The sequence below is a fragment of the Haemaphysalis longicornis genome, unplaced genomic scaffold, assembly GCF_048455015.1.
Source record: "Haemaphysalis longicornis isolate Haplotype H1 unplaced genomic scaffold, Haemaphysalis longicornis Haplotype H1 scaffold_8, whole genome shotgun sequence".
In the NCBI taxonomy this organism is placed as follows: Eukaryota; Metazoa; Arthropoda; class Arachnida; order Ixodida; family Ixodidae; genus Haemaphysalis; species Haemaphysalis longicornis.
This window is the reverse complement of record NW_027526445.1, coordinates 50,553,458-50,569,166: the sequence shown is the minus strand read 5'-3', so window position 1 is coordinate 50,569,166 and position 15,709 is coordinate 50,553,458. Positions and strand designations below refer to the sequence as shown.

General features: G+C 48.4%; 1 non-coding gene across 1 annotated transcript; it reads left to right on the top strand.

Annotated features, from left to right (window-relative positions):
• The first annotated feature begins 12,190 nt into the window (after window positions 1-12,190).
• Window positions 12,191-12,262, top strand: Trnap-cgg (transfer RNA proline (anticodon CGG)). The gene has a single exon. It is a non-coding gene; the product is annotated as a tRNA-Pro (tRNA).
• Window positions 12,263-15,709: the final 3,447 nt, after the last annotated feature.

Genomic DNA, 15,709 nt, shown 5'->3' with positions numbered 1-15,709 from the left:
ACAAGGTCCCCCCAGAGCGTAAACCACATTCACACAAAACAGCAAAACGAACGCTTATGGCCAGAAGTCTATCGGCGTTGTTTACATTGCCCGTCGCACTGCGCGGGTTCATCGCTGTCGCCTTTCCTCTTCATTTCAAGGGAACCGAGATAAACTGTTTTTTCGCCAGCCTCGCCTCGTGATCTTTTTAAAATGTTGCGGAGCCGTAGACCCAGCAACACGTACAGAAATGCGCACTGCTAGCTTGACTTTTTCACAACGACTGCGGAATCTCCGCCCAGTACTCCGCTCTTTCGGGGTTACCAACATCCCATTTTCGACGGCGCCGCTGTTCGGCGGCGCTGCGGTCGCGCTAGAAACACCAGCGCATGGAGCCTATAGAGATGTTGGAGTAATCATAGGGTTTTTCTTTTCGGACATCCGCCTACTCTTTTTTTTTCTGTATCGTTGGCTGTATTTGCTGCTTCATGGCTCAAATCGGTGACAGTTGGCATTCTAGTCTTCTCTCGCCCCTGCGTGACTATGCTATTGGAGACGGAAGCCTTCAGTGCCCCATTATTTGCAAAATCACCTTTGTTGTTGCTTTGTTTTTCTGCGGCCAAGGAAATGGCCACTGGTGTGAAGAGCTAATAAAAAGATACGTGTGATTCGATGGGATTTGAACCAGGGCATATTAAATCGGGAATATTACTGCCATGGGCGTCGGAACAGGGGGAGCAGGGGAAGCGACGGCGACCCCTATTGTCCAAAAGCGCCTTGTACGTCAACAAGCACACTGGCACACATCATAGATTTCTTAGAGTCAATGTTCCGCGCAGCTGCAGTGCCCCTGTTCTTCTCACGTGCCATCACGGTCAGGCGTCACGCTGCACACACTCTTTATTCTAGAACATTTACGTTTCCAATTTAGAGTTTTGTGAATTGCGGGAAGCGGGCAGCCCTTCAAAACATCTGGATTCCTGACCCAACCCTCAGGTTGGTATGCTCAACGAAGAAAGGACCGAAAACGACATCAACTTTCTTTCCACCGCCGGCAATGCGCGGCAATAGCTTAGTGGTAGCGCATTCTGCAGCTATTGCATAAGCCCTGGTCCAAATCTCATCTGATCACACGTATGTTCTTTTATTAGCTCTCCACACCGGTGGCCATTTCCTTGACCGAAAAAAAAAAAAAAACAAGAGCAACAGCAACGATATTTTTTTTTTTCGCCGAACGGGTAACTTGAGGTTTTCGTCGTAGAAAGCCTGGGCACGCTGGGACTAAAGAAGACTGGAATGCCAGCTGTGACCAACTTTAACCGTAAAACAGCCAATACATCCAAGGATACAGAAAAAGAGTAGGCTGATATCAGAAAGAAATCCTTATTATAACTCCAATAAACTCTATATGGACTTGATTTTTGAATTTTGATGAGAGATTTCTTTTTTCGAGAACGAAGATCTTCGTGGTAAGGCCAAAATTAAGGTCATGTGTGCTCTGTGGTGAGAAAATAGTAACGGTTTAACAGACTTCGTAGGCACGTGAAAATAACAAATCCCGGCTCGTCGGTCTAGGCGTATGATTCTCGCTTCGTGTGCGAGAAGTCCCGGGTTCAAATCCCGGAGGAGCCCGTAATTTCGGTCTGTTTTTCTGCATGTATGTACTTGTCTGTGCCTGTCTGTACCTCGATTTTCTGCATGTATGTACCTGTCTATGCCTGTCTGTACCTCGATTGAGCCTCCTGGTAAAAGTTGAATGAATTCTTGTGGGAGACGTTTGTATCGGCACAAAATTTTCTATCTAATAAATCTGGAAATGTGCTCTATATTTTTTCAGCGACGCGACGAGATTCGTGGACATTATTTTTAATAATTTTGATTACTGGGCTGCGAAAACACAAATGAAAAAAAAGCCGTAAGGAAAAAGGCATGACGGTTGGGTTGTGTTTCGAATATTGCACATAAATAAGGGAAAGCGCAAGAGAAAAAGAAAGCAATATCGCCCTGATATATTCCACCCCCGGCCCTTGAGACAGCTTAACACTAGAACGAACGGCAGAAAACTAGTAAAACACGCGGTTAAACGAAGCCTGCGTGTTCAACAAAGCTCATTCAATTGTTTTGCGCCCTTTGAATGGGCTAACAACGCAAATGGTCACAGATGTGAAATGTTTCCGCAGATGACTATTTATCACATTTGTTAGCGTAAGGGTGCGGACGACTTATATTATACCACTTTAGGAAAACGCTGCAAAATGATGCCCAAGCTTCAAGGGCAGAGATGGTACTGTGTCTATGTGCGCCTCTCGTTATCGTGTACATCAAATACTATCGGCACTGGTTCACCCGTAGCCCTGTTCATGTTCAAGAGTCCCTAGCGTGCTCGTCGTGGACCGCTTGTCTTTTATCCGCCTTTCAAAACAACTAATGCAGCACTACCAACAGATACTAGTAGGCGTTGTTTAAAATAGGATAAGCTCAAAGCAAGTTATTTTTTCGTGACGGGCTAAGAACACTGGACCACCGTAAGTGCACAGCTAAATGGTGTACGAGACTTTAGATAAAAAGCATGGATCTGCGAGGACGAGAGAAGAACGGAACACTTGCTATGAAATATGTAAGGAACAGTGGAGGAGGAGCGACTGTCAAGTTGCTAAAAAGTTAACAGTGGCTTAGCTCGGCTATGCCAGGATATACGTAGCGTAAACTAAGGTTCAGCAACCAAATGCAATCCCATCCAGTGCAGTCCAGTCCAATCCAATCCAATCCAATCCAATTCAATCCAGTCAGGTCCAGTCCAGGCCAGTCCAGTCACTGCTCCTCGCACACGCACAGCACGGCTCTCCAGAAGCCACGCGAAACGGCCATCAAGCGGCTCCGGCGCACCGTCAAGTCTTGGCTACTGCGCAACGCAGGCGCACAGCTGGGCACGCACCGTCGCCAGTGCATCTGCCGCGGCTATGACGTCATTCCTCTAGAATACGCAGACCGGCGAAAGTACAGCCCCAATTCTCTACACACCCATACTCCATTTGGATTGGATTTCCAATAAAGTCCAATTTAACACAATCCAAGTCAATTCAAATTCAATACCACCCAAATCGAAATACAATCCAATCCAATGCTCCTCCGCTTCCGCAGCTCGGCCCTTCAAGGTCCACGCGATACTGCTCAACCTCGGCCAGTGTAGCTTACGCTACAAAGGCACGGATCTGCAGGGTCGAGAAAAGAACGGAACACTTGCTATGAAATATGTGAGCAGTAGTGGAGGAAGAATGACTGCCAAGGTGGCCGAAAAAAATGGCCCGCGTACCTACTTGTTTCACTGCAAATGTCGTCCAAAGACGGTAGTCGTCTGCTCCGTCTTCCGCGTAGCCTGTTTTCCGCTACCACCACTCATGCTCATCCCCTCCCTTTCTCACTCCTCTCGTGATGAATTCAACAGAATTTTGTTCCATGCCATCCAATCTTCGCGCTTTTTACAGATTCTTAGAAAACCCGGATCGAACAATCTCCTAGCCAACAGAATCCTTCATAAGATCTCCTTCCCGAAATGTAAGGGAATGTAATTTGGTGTTGTATTGTTTCACCGCGAACTCATACAAGTTTAAAGTGCCGCCGTATGCTGCTCTCTGCTCAAGTGTGACGACTCTCCGGCCTCGTCAAGCTGTTGTTACAGCTTTCTGCCATCGCAACCAATCGAGAAAAAACTGATTTGATTTGATTTGATTTTATTCACCGTTGCATAGACTGGCCGCACGGACTCGAGGAATCCCCACCGGAAAGCAAGGCAGCCCACTCTGCTGAGTCGGAGTGCATAAAATCGCTAGACCCCCACTGCTTGCCGACTTCACTCCGCTACCTTCTTGCTCGCTATACTTCCAGCGATGCAGCTCCCACGGAACGAAAAAAGAAAAAAAAAGACCTCCTCAAGGCCCTCTAAACCACCAGCTTTCTATAAGTTCCGCCCCCGCTTCCATAATCAGGGAAAAGTTTTATAAACATTTCTTTTTGCTAAGGCTAGCCTTACCCCGGAGACCCTCGGTAAATGGTACCCCCTACCTCTGCTGCCTCGGTGTCCCTACCCCATCCTCAAATCTCCAGCGCCTAATATGGCACTGGTCGAAATTCACGTGCTGCAGAACCTTCAACTTACCTCCACATGTCTCTCCCTCATACATCGACATTCGTACCTCGAAACCCTCAGCAGCATCATCATCACCAGCGTACTGAGGTCCACTGCAGGACGAAGGCCTCTCCCATTCACTTCCAACCGCTCGTGTCCTGTGTTGCTCGAATCCATTCTTTCCCCGAATTTCCTTACTTCATCCGAGTAGCGTGGGCACTCGCATAAAACGTGGCCTGTCGTCTGCAGCGTGCCACACGGAACTCACCTGAAAGAAAGGCGCGGTCGTCAGCACCGAGCAACCAAGACTCTCGGCGGCCATTTTCGGAGGAGAAGATTCTGTGTGACTGGCCTTCTCTGTCTTCTGCTCAGAAGTCGGTTAAGGAAATCTTACGCTTCCTACGGGCGACGAACTTGAACTCTAGACTATAGACTAGACTATGCCTTCGGTGGCAATCTCTGAACTTGAAGGTTTAGTGCTTCAGCGCTGGGCATACCTGTCTGCTCCAACTTTTCTTCATTGTTTCCTTTCTCTTTTTTGCCTATGTACCCTTTCCTTTCCCACGTGCAGGATAGAAAACTAGGCTCTAGCCAGGTTAACATTCCTGCACTTCTTCTACATCCTTCCTTCCTTACTTCCTTCGTCCACGCCGACTCCTACAGCCCACTACTCTAAAGAAAGCGGTCTAGTGCACGTAGTTTACGTTTGCTAGTCAGCTCCCTGCACCCGACATGACCTCCCCCGCCGTCCTGTCTCCCTGTCAGAACTGTCCACCTTCAAGATGCGCCAGGCCACAAACCCCTTATCTTCTACTAATTTGCCTCCAAGAAACTGACGCTTCTGCCAGGCTCCAAAATTAAAAATCCTTCTCCGACATGGAGGAAGACACACCCGTAGCATCATCCAAATTAAAACCGGCTGTCACCACCCTCGTTAGGTGCAACCTCGCAGCCATTCGCCACGAGACCGGCGCGGACACACCGTCGGCGGCTCACGTTCTCGTAGAGTTAATTCCAACCTGAAAAAAGGACTGTGGTAGCACGTTTGTCCTAAACGTATATAGCCCGCCCAAGAACAAGTCCAAATTCACCAACCTCCTAAGGAAAACTCTCGAAATCTCCCGTGGCCACTCTTTACCGTTAAGGGTGGTAGCTAGACGCCCAACAAGAAGGTCTCAGCCTTGTTATAGACCCATTGTACCCAACCAGAATCGGCAATAGTGTGAGTGGAGACACGACGCCTGACCTATGCTTCACTAAAAACATGCGGAGAGAGGCCACGTGGCTTAACAGGCAAGAAAATCTTGGTAGCGACCATTACATCGTAGCCATCACAACCGTTTTCGGCGGCGTTACGCATAAATCTGGAAAAACGCTTCGACTGGTCGACTGGGACGCATTTCGAAAAATTCGTGCAGCAGAACGAGCTTTCCACTCTGACTCAAAATTTGATTCGGGAGCGGCAGAGATAGTCGATATTGAGGCATGGGCTGAGCAACTACGTCGAGATGCTGACACAGCTACCAAAAGTATACCCGCAGAGGCAGGCCTGTTTCAAGCAGACGCACGGCTTCTTCACATGTGGGAGGCCAAAAACAGTCTACGACATCGACTCAGCAAATATAAGTTAAATCGCAACCTGCGTCGTTGGCTTGCCCGACTTAACAGGGAAATAGAAGACTATACTCAGCAACTCTTGCGACAAAATTGGCACGCGGCTTGTGATCGCATGGAGAAAGAGATCGGGATGGCTAAGACATGGTGGATCATGCGTTGTCTAATAGACCCTGACAAAAGTAAGACCACGCAACGACACAATCTAAATATTGTCTTCCACAAATTTAATGGAAACAAAAAACAGCTTCTGCAGGCCCTTCAGGATCTCTACATTGCCCCTTCGGCTACCGAAACGCTCCCCCATTACTCGAGCAGTGATAGCGCCTTCCTCGACAGTCCCATCACCTTAAGCGAGGTACGGGATGCCGTTGCGGCCCTCCGGATCGGCTCAGCGCCGGGGCCGGACGGCGTAACAAATAATATACTCCGCAACCTAGATGACGACTCCATCGAGACTCTCACGCGCTACTTCAACGTGTGTTGGGACGCGGGCCACATTCCCGCTCAATGGAAAACGGCCAACGTAACCACCGTCCCAAAACCCGGAAAAAAGCTCCAAATTGAAAACCGTCCAATTTCCCTCACCTCTTGTGTAGCAAAATTCCTGGAGCATGTCATCCTAAACAGGATCAACGCCTACATGGAAAAAAATTCTTTATACCCACACACCATGATTGGCTTCCGCCCCAAACTCTCGACACAGGATGTGATGCTTCGACGGAAACATGACGTTATTGACGGAGCGCGCTCCTCGTCAACAGATACTCGTGCCGTCCTCGGGCTCGACCTCGTTAAAGCCTTCGATAACGTCAAACATTCGGCAATCCTAGAGAACCTCAGCAGCCTGGGGATCAGAAGGAGGGTGTACAACTACATTCGCAACTTCCTCACCGATCGAACAGCAACTATCACTATTGGCGGACTTAAATCACGCAAAATTCACCTAGGCAGTAGGGGAACCCCCAGGGCTCGGTTCTTTCCTCCTTCCTTTTCAACTTGGCAATGATTGGTCTGCCCAATCTCCTCAATAGCATAGAAGAGCTCCAGCATAGTCTTTACGCCGACGATGTAACACTGTGGGTGTGCGGCGGTAGTGACGGTCACATTTAGGACACTCTCCAGCAAGCCATAAACACAGTCGAAAAATACGTTACACCCCGGGGCCTCAGCTGCTCACCCGAAAAATCAGAGCTTCTTATCTACCGTCCCACCAGTAGAGGGAGGAAATCTACTTCCACTCCCCCTTCAATCCAACTTTTTGCCGCCAGTTCGCACCGCGTTCCCATCGTCTCGAGTATTCGCGTTCTTGGACTTCGAATACGAGCGAATGGACACAATTCCGAATCCTTGCTAGCGCTCGAAAAAGTTGTGCACCAAACAACCAGGCTAATATCCAGGATAGCTGGTCGCAACCACGGAATGAAAGAAGCCAACCTCCTACGCCTCGTACAGGCCTTTGTAATAAAGTCGGATGACGTACGCAGTACCTCCGGCTACAGCGGGCAGAGGCACTTAAAATAGACGCTCTCCTCCGCAGAGCCTACAAGTGGGCCATCGGTCTCCCACTAAACACGTCCACCGAGCGATTTGAGGCCCTGGGCCTGACAAATAGTCTGGACGAACTCATCGAGGCTGAACGGCTAAGGCAACTCGTACGGCTGACCTACAGCACAACGGGGCCCCACATACTCGACTCGCTCACCCCCACAGTGCGCCTTCTAGATTCGCGATCCCGTCAACAATACAGGAAAATATTCAGGTCTCTCCGCTTCCGCGTAATATGCATCCTAAACATAACAAGGAGCGGCGAGAGGGCAGAGCCCGTGCCCTGCAAAGACGCTTTGCGAAAGTCGAGAACGTTGCCTATGCGGACGCGGCTGATTACGCTGGTCGCGAGGCAATGGCCATAGCCGTGGTCAACAATCAGGGCAACACCATCGCCTCCTGCTCTATCCGAGCGAGAGACTCGGTGGTTGGAGAAGAGGCAGCCATTGCTTTAGCCATGGTTGCCTCCACAAAAATCAAGACAATCATCAGCGACTCCAAATCAGCAATTCTAAATTTCTCACGAGGACAGATATCAAGGGAGGCGTTCGGAATCCTCATTTCTGGTCTCCCCCTCGAAAACCGGACAGGCAAGATCAACTTAATTTGGACCCCCGCCCACTCCGGCCTTGCAGGGAACGAGTCTGCGCACGAAGCCGCTCGAGGCGTTACCGACCGAGCGGACGGCCCTTCCGATGCGGAACTCCTCCCAATGTCAGGCAGGGACAGGCTGTTATCGTACAGTGATATCATCGGTCATTACCGTTTAGGCCGGGCCCGCTTCCCACCCGCGCACCCATCCCTCAGTAAACGGCATTCGGTGGTCTGGTGACTGCTAAAGACCCACTCGTACCCAAATCCCCTCATCATCATCACCAGCCTATCTACGCCCACTGCAGGGCAAAGGCCTCTCCCATTATTCTCCAATTACCTCGGTCCTGTGCCAACTGTGACCAATTTATCCCCGCAAACTTCTTGATCTCATCTGCCCATCTAACTTTCTGCCGCCCCCTGCAACGCTTGCCTTCTCTAGGGATCCACTCTGTTACCCTTAATGACCAGCGGTTATCTTGCCTTCGCATTACATGCCCCGCCCACGTCCATTTCTTCTTCTTAATTTCTACTAATATGTCTTTAACACCAGTTTGCTCTCTGACCCACTCCGCTCTCTTCGTGTACCTTAATGTTACACCTATCATTTTCCGCTCCACTGCCCGCTGAGTCGTTCTCAATTTAAGTTGAACCCTCTTAGTGAGCCTCCAAGTTTCTGCCCCGTAAATGAGTACCGGTAAGATGCAGCTGTCATACACTTTCTTCTTCAGCGACAATGGTAGGCTGCTATTCATTATCTGAGAATGTCTGCCATATGCACCCCACCCCATTCTGATCCTTCTAATTATCTCTGCCTCATGGTTGGGATCTGGGGTCACAACTTGGCCTAAGTAGATATATTCGCTTACCACTTCCACTGCCTCGCCACCTATCTCAAACTGCTTTGCTGTCCCGAGGTTATTGATCATAACTTTAGTTTTCTGCATATTAATTTTCAGGCCCACGGTTCTACTCTGTTCGCCCAGTGCGGAAAGCATGCTTTGCAATTCGTCCCCCGAGTTACTTAGCAAGGAAACGTCATCAGCAAATCTGAGGTTACTGAGGTATTCTCCATTAACCCTTACTCCCACCTGTTCCCAATCCAACGTTCTGAATACTTCTTGTAAGCATGCTGTGAATAACATTGGAGAGATTGTGTCTCCTTGTCTGACACCCTTCCTTACAGGTATTTTACTGCTCTCCCTATGGAGGATGATGGTAGCTGTAGACCCACTGTAGATATCCTCTAGTATTCTTACATAATGCTCATCTACCCCCTGGTTCCGTAATGCCTGAATGACTGCTAGGGTTTCGACCGAGTCAAATGCTTTCTAATAATCTATGAAGGCTATATATAGGGGTTCAGTATACTCAGCGCACTTCTCTATCACCTGATTGATCGTGTGAATATGATCCATTGTTGAATAACCTTTACGGAACCCTGCTTGTTCTTTAGGTTGACTGAAATCTAAGGTTGCAGAGATTCGGTTAGCGATTACCTTGGTAAATACCTTGTAGACGACTGACAGTAAGCTGATCGGCCTGTAATTTTTCAAGTCCGTCATGTCGCCTTTCTTATGGATTATGATGATGTTCGCGTTCTTCCAAGATTCCGGTACCATTGCGGTCATTAGGCATTGCGTATACAGGTTTGCCAGTTTTTCAAGTACAATTTCTCCGCCATCCTTCAAGAGGTCTGCTGTTATCTGATCCTCACCAGGTGCTTTGCCCCCTTTCATTTCTTTCAAAGCCTTCCTTACTTCTTCGGTCGTTACTGGTGGGATGTCTATCTCCTCTGAACTGCTGTCTCGTTCGGCATTATCCTGTATGTCCCGGCTACTGTACAGATCCCTATAGAACTCCTCGGCCACTGTGACTATTTTATCCCTATTTGTGATGACATTGCCTTGCTTATCCTTAAGTGCATACATCTGATTTTTCCCCACGCCAAGACGTCTCTTCACTGCTTTCAGGCTACCTCCGTTCTTTACAGCGTATTCGATCCTCTCCATATTATACTTCCTTATGTCAGCTGTCTTACGCTTATTGATTAACTTCGAGAGCTCGGCTAGTTCTATTCTGTCAGCTGCGGTAGAGATTCTCATGGTTTGCCGTTTCCTGATTAGATCTTTCGTCTCCTGTGAAAGTTTACCAGTATCCTGTCTAGCCATAGTGCCCCCGACTTCTATTGCACACTCCGTGATGATGCGTGTAAGGTTGTCGCTGGCTTCCTGGGTCGTAGGCTCGGCTTCCTTGTTAAGGGCAGAATATCGGTTCTGCAGCGCGATCCTGAATTCTTCTACTTTACGTCTTACTGTTAGTTCGTTTATCGGCTTCTTTCGTACTAGCTTGTTGCGGTCCCTCCTCAAATCTAGCCTAATTCGAGATCTTACCATACGGTGGTCACTACACCTTACCCTTCCGAGCACTTCCACATCCTGCACGACGCCAGGGTTATCGCATAATATGAAGTCTATTTCATTTTTGTGCTCCCCATTCGGGCTCCTCCAGGTCCACTTCCGACTCTCCCGTTTACAGAAGAAGGTATTCATTATGCGGAGGTTATTCCGTTCTGCAAACTCAACTAGTAGGTCCCCCCTGCTATTTCTACAGCCCAGACCAAAGTTCCCAACTACCTTGTCTCCAGCCTGATTCTTGCCTACTTTAGCATATAAGTCCCCCATAACTACGGTATACTGTGTTTTTACTTTAGCCATTGCTGATTCCACATCTTCATAGAAGCGTTCCACTACGTGGTCGCCGTAGCTGGATGTGGGCGCGTAGCCCTGTACCACCTTGAGCTTGTACCTCTTATTGAGCCTAATTACAAGACCTGCTGCCCTTTCGTTAATGCTATAGTATTCGTCTATGTTGCCAGCTATGCTCTTATTGACTAGAAATCCCACTCCCAGTTCTCTTCTGTCCTCTAGACCACGGTAACATAGGACGTGTCCATTTTTCAGCACCGTAAAGGCTTCGCCTGCCCTCCTAACCTCGCTAAGCCCTATTACATCCCATTTAATGCCCTCTAGTTCCTCGAACAACACCTCGAGACTTGCTTCGCTAGATAAGGTTCGTGCGTTAAACGTTGCCAGGTTACGATTCCATTGGCGGCCTGTCCGAATCCAGGGATTCTTAGCACCCTCTGCTAAGAATCCCTGGATCCGGACAGGCCGCCAAATCCCCTAGTGTATAGCTATTGCTACCCAGGGCGCTATTCCCCCCAGTGTCATGGATGTCAGGAACGAGCGGACCTGGCGCACATGTTATGGCTGTGTCCACAGCGATCAAAAATGGCCGCACAATCACAAACAGTGAGCAATGGGAGACCATGCTGCTCAGCTCCAGCCCGGAAGATCAACTCTGGGCCGTCCAGCTGGCTGAGGAAGCTGCCAGAGCCCAAGGGCTCACGGCCGACGACTAAGCTACACAGCTGGCAAATTGAATAAAGTTTACTCTCTCTCTCTCTCTGTATCCCACTTCCCCCTTCCCCCCCCCTTATGTTACACAGAGTCCTCCTGCCCCTAAAAAAGTTCTCTCTCCTTCTCCCCTTCTCACTGCTCGCGCGCCTTCTCATACCTGGGCCAGCGCGAATCTTTTTTCCTTGTGTTTTGTTTCTTGATCTGCCCAAAACAGCAGAAACCAGCGGGAGTTCCGATCTTTTTGTGCTTGCTTCTATCTCGTACCAGCTGGAGATTTTTTGCGTCATCTCTAGATTTTTAACGCGTGGTTTTCTCAATTTCTATCGCAAAAACCAACCAAATTTTTATTCCTAAGTAACAAACGCGGCGACTACAAGTTAAGTGCTAACATTTTGTCTTAAATATGCCCGAGGCTTCATTTGCTCTAAATGATGGGGGATATATGTTACTTGTGCCAACACCTTTACCAGTTTGGAAGGGTTTTGTTTGTATGAAGTTGGTCTTGGAGAATCGTTCAGACAGACAGACAGACAGACAGACAGACAGACAGACAGACAGACAGACAGACAGACAGACAGACAGACAGACAGACAGGCCAACATTTTCGCGCTTAAGTAGCCCATCAAAACACTATCGTGCTAAAAAGAAACACAACAGAATGAAAAAATAAATTGCGGTAAAAAAACAGAATCAGACATCATTTAACGTTTCCTGGGAATTGTAGTGTGGTATCCCAAAAGAAAATGTATACGATCACTACGACGGCTTTTGGAGTTTCTGTAGTGAGTGCAGATTGCTGGAGAACAAAGAGTTTCGTATTAAGCCCAAAATGATGTGATTCTGTGGCCTGTCCACAAGGAAACACTCACCACATCACAGACTTCGTAGCAAGGCGGCGGTAGCCTATCTCGGCTCGTTGGTCTAGGGGTATGATTCTCGCTTCGGGTGCGAGAGGTCCCGGGTTCAAATCCCGGACGAGCCCGTTTTTTTTTGTTCCTGATGTAATTTTTGTTTGCCTCAATAAAGCTGAAATTATTTCAGGAATCAGTGTGCAGGGAACGACCTCCTTTCCGACCCCCGGGGTTTAGAGGTCAAACACGCAGAGAATACTACAAAGCTTCGGAGTGATTCGGAATATGATGCTGGTGGATGAAAAAAGTGATGAAAGTACATTGCGGTACGGCTAATTCCTGTGGACAAATAAAATTTTGTTGACATGAGCCTGCCGCTAATAACAGAGCTAGGACTGAAGCAGAAGTATAATGCCGATGCATTAGTTTCCACGGGTACATGGCACAAACCGAAACAATGATCATTACAATCGTTTGACAATCAGCATCATTCGCTTTACGAGCGAGATTTCTTGGAAATGAAACATTTGTTTTTGGACGTTTATGCGAGTGATCATCCCAGGCATGAACTCGTTCAAAACATGTAGTTTCATACTAACATATACTAGAAGAAAATCTGGCGCTGCAATCGCCATTGCAGCAAGCGACGTTCCTCGCCTACTTGGCTTAGCTAGCCATATGGCTTCTTTTTTGTCTCGAAGGCAAAATCAACAAAGAAGGGTAACCTTTTTTCTTGTTAATTTTGCATGAAGCTTCGAAATATTCCTTGACAAATATTACTTTTTCGAGGTTCAATTGTATAATAGCAGAAGAAATTAGTTTATCTTTTCCAGTTATATCGTAGCTTTTTTGCAGCCAGAGCCAACTTTTCAGCCTGTTCTTGAACCACGCCAAGGACAAGTGGAACGTGCCTGCCCGGTACACATGGAGGAAAGAATACTCAGGAGAGGCCCCTAGCATCCCAATGCATTGCGAAAAGTGCGGAGGAAGTTACGTCATTTTTCTTGAGCCCATGGACAATGTTGCTTACTTGTTTACAACTGCGGTGGCCAAATCTGGGCGAATAGTACGGACAAACTTTTAAGGCGCTTGGTATGTGGCTGCTTGCTACGCTTGCAAACCAGTGCAGTCGCTACGACATAGGTTTTTTACATTAAGCCAGTTTGAAAACTCTGCCGTCGGAGGCGGCCTTAAAGGGACACTGAAGTGATTTGTAAACAATGCAGGATTACGAGCGCAAATTGTAGTCCGGTGTCCCTAGGCCCTGTTTCGACCACTCTGAGCGCGTTTACGCGAATTTATTTAGTAGAAAAATCAATTCGAAAATGCTGTCCTCCTCTCTGCACTCTCGCCCAGTTTCTTTGGCGTTTTCGTGTGACGTCAGCAGGAGAGGAGCTGGCAATTGGCTGCGCTACTGCACGGCTCGCCGACCTTCCGCGACCGAGTCAGTCGGTCCAACGTTTAGTCCGCCGGCAGCCTACGGGTCAAGGCTATTCGCTCGATCAGTTGAAACTAAGCCACAACACGTTTGTAAATGGAAGAATGTGCTTTTCTTTACTTCGTTAGTTTGTACTCTGTATCTAGCTCCAAGTCAAGGTCGCTTCACACAAGCGCTGCACAAGCGCACATGCGACGCTTCGCTGACTGGTACGCCAGAAGGAAAATATAAGGCCTCTTGAAGGGGTAGAAGAGTCAGCGAAGTCAATATAGGTACTAAGGAAATAAAATCGACTGATATTTTTACCGTACAGCGTAAACTAGGGTGCTGTAAGCACTTTTTTTCGCTGGGCGAACAAGCACAGCGGTCAGTCAGCAGCACGACTACGCATCTGCGAACGCTTTTCCGTCTAAGAAATGCAATAGCTAGTCGTGAGCTATTGTGGAAACTCGGGGGACGCTTACTGCACGAGCGCAATACAACAAATAGTCACCTAAGCTGCGTGAAATACTAAAACTAAATAAAGGTGTAAACTGGTTATACATTATATACATTATATTTCCATTGTCGGCAGCGTTTTCGCCCGTGGCCGTGTGGTTTGGAGCGCTAGGTTTATCATCGTAAGTGTTTTGCCCGTGACAAGTTCGTATCCCCGCGGGTACAATCTTTTTTTTTAATGTAACTTTTTCGTTTTTCGCCGATGTTTCCTATACTGAGTTCACCTTTTTTTGGGTCGCAACCTTCACTGCTGCACGAACAAGTCCGCAGAACTCGCGCAGCCTGGCACTGGCGCGCTAGCGAGTTCTCGTTGCCGTGCTGTAGCCACGAGCACCGACTGCTTGCGGGCAGTGGGCACAGGCCAGAATCAACAGACCCTTGGCCTGGTGCGAACACGCTTTTTACGATACAGGCATGAGTGAGGCAAGCTCCAAATATGGGGGAAAAGCGCATACATATGTGCGTCTGCGGGGACGCGGAGGGCGTTCATGCACTGCGTATAGGCCTCGGCTAGTGAATGCTACGATTCCAAGCCGTCCTGGGAGGCTCATCTTATGCATTTTACAGCCGACAACATGGCAGAAGCGCGGTACTACGATTACTGGAATATTGAGAATGCCCATACAACGACGCCATCGGATGTCGAACATGTTGTTTTACAGAACCGAAACCGAAACTTATTTGATTGTTAACCTTGGGCATCGTCCAATCAGTGTGCCCCCTCCTCCCAACGTCACAGCTTAGTTGGTGCGGCCGCCGCAAACCGCGCATAGTAGTTTTTCTTCTTTCGCGCTTTGTAAAATAATTACCGATTTGTCAACCGTATAAACGATGAAAAGAGAGCTAATTTGAGCCAGTCTACGCAGTGCAAGCAAAAACGGGAGCTTGACAAATTCACTTCAGTGTCCCTTTAACTACCCCTGCCGCAGCGGCGCTTACGTCGCGTCGAGATCGGCGGAGTGAGCCGCTGCCGCCGCCGGTGACCTGCCTGGAAAATCCCCTTCGCTCAGCGTTGGCGAGAGCCACAGTTCGTTCTTTGCTCACTTTGCGCTTCTCCGTTGTGAAGTGAAGTGAAATTTATCGCTGCTGAGACGTAGCGCACAAAGACCGCAGTGGTGTACGACCACAAATAATGCTCCCGTCGTCTGCGTTGGCCATCCCGCGAGCCTGTTGCTATGACGACGACAAACGCTACTTTGCCAGGCTTAAGAGCTGAAAAATCGTCCTTCTATCTCAAAAACGAAGGCCGTTTTTCGATTGAAACATTAGGTAAGGGTTACAATGGGCAAATTGAAGGCGAAATCAACAGCTTAGAACATCGCACCGATGAATTAGCGACGAAGCTGTTTTCGCTTCGAAGCGGGAGGGCAGGGCGACGCCATGTTAGTCAAATCAAAACGGAGACAGCAAAAGATGATGGGATAGAGTGCTGGGCTCGGTGGGCTCAAGTCATGGCGGGACTCGGCTTCACAAATGTGACGTCAGGGCATGGAGGAAAGAATACTCAGGAGAGGCCCCTAGCATCCCAATGCATTGCAAAAAGTGTGAATTAAGTTACGTCATTTTTCTTGAGCTCATGGACAATGTTGCTTACTTGTTTACAACTGCGGTGGCCAAATTTGGGCAATTAGAACGGACAAAT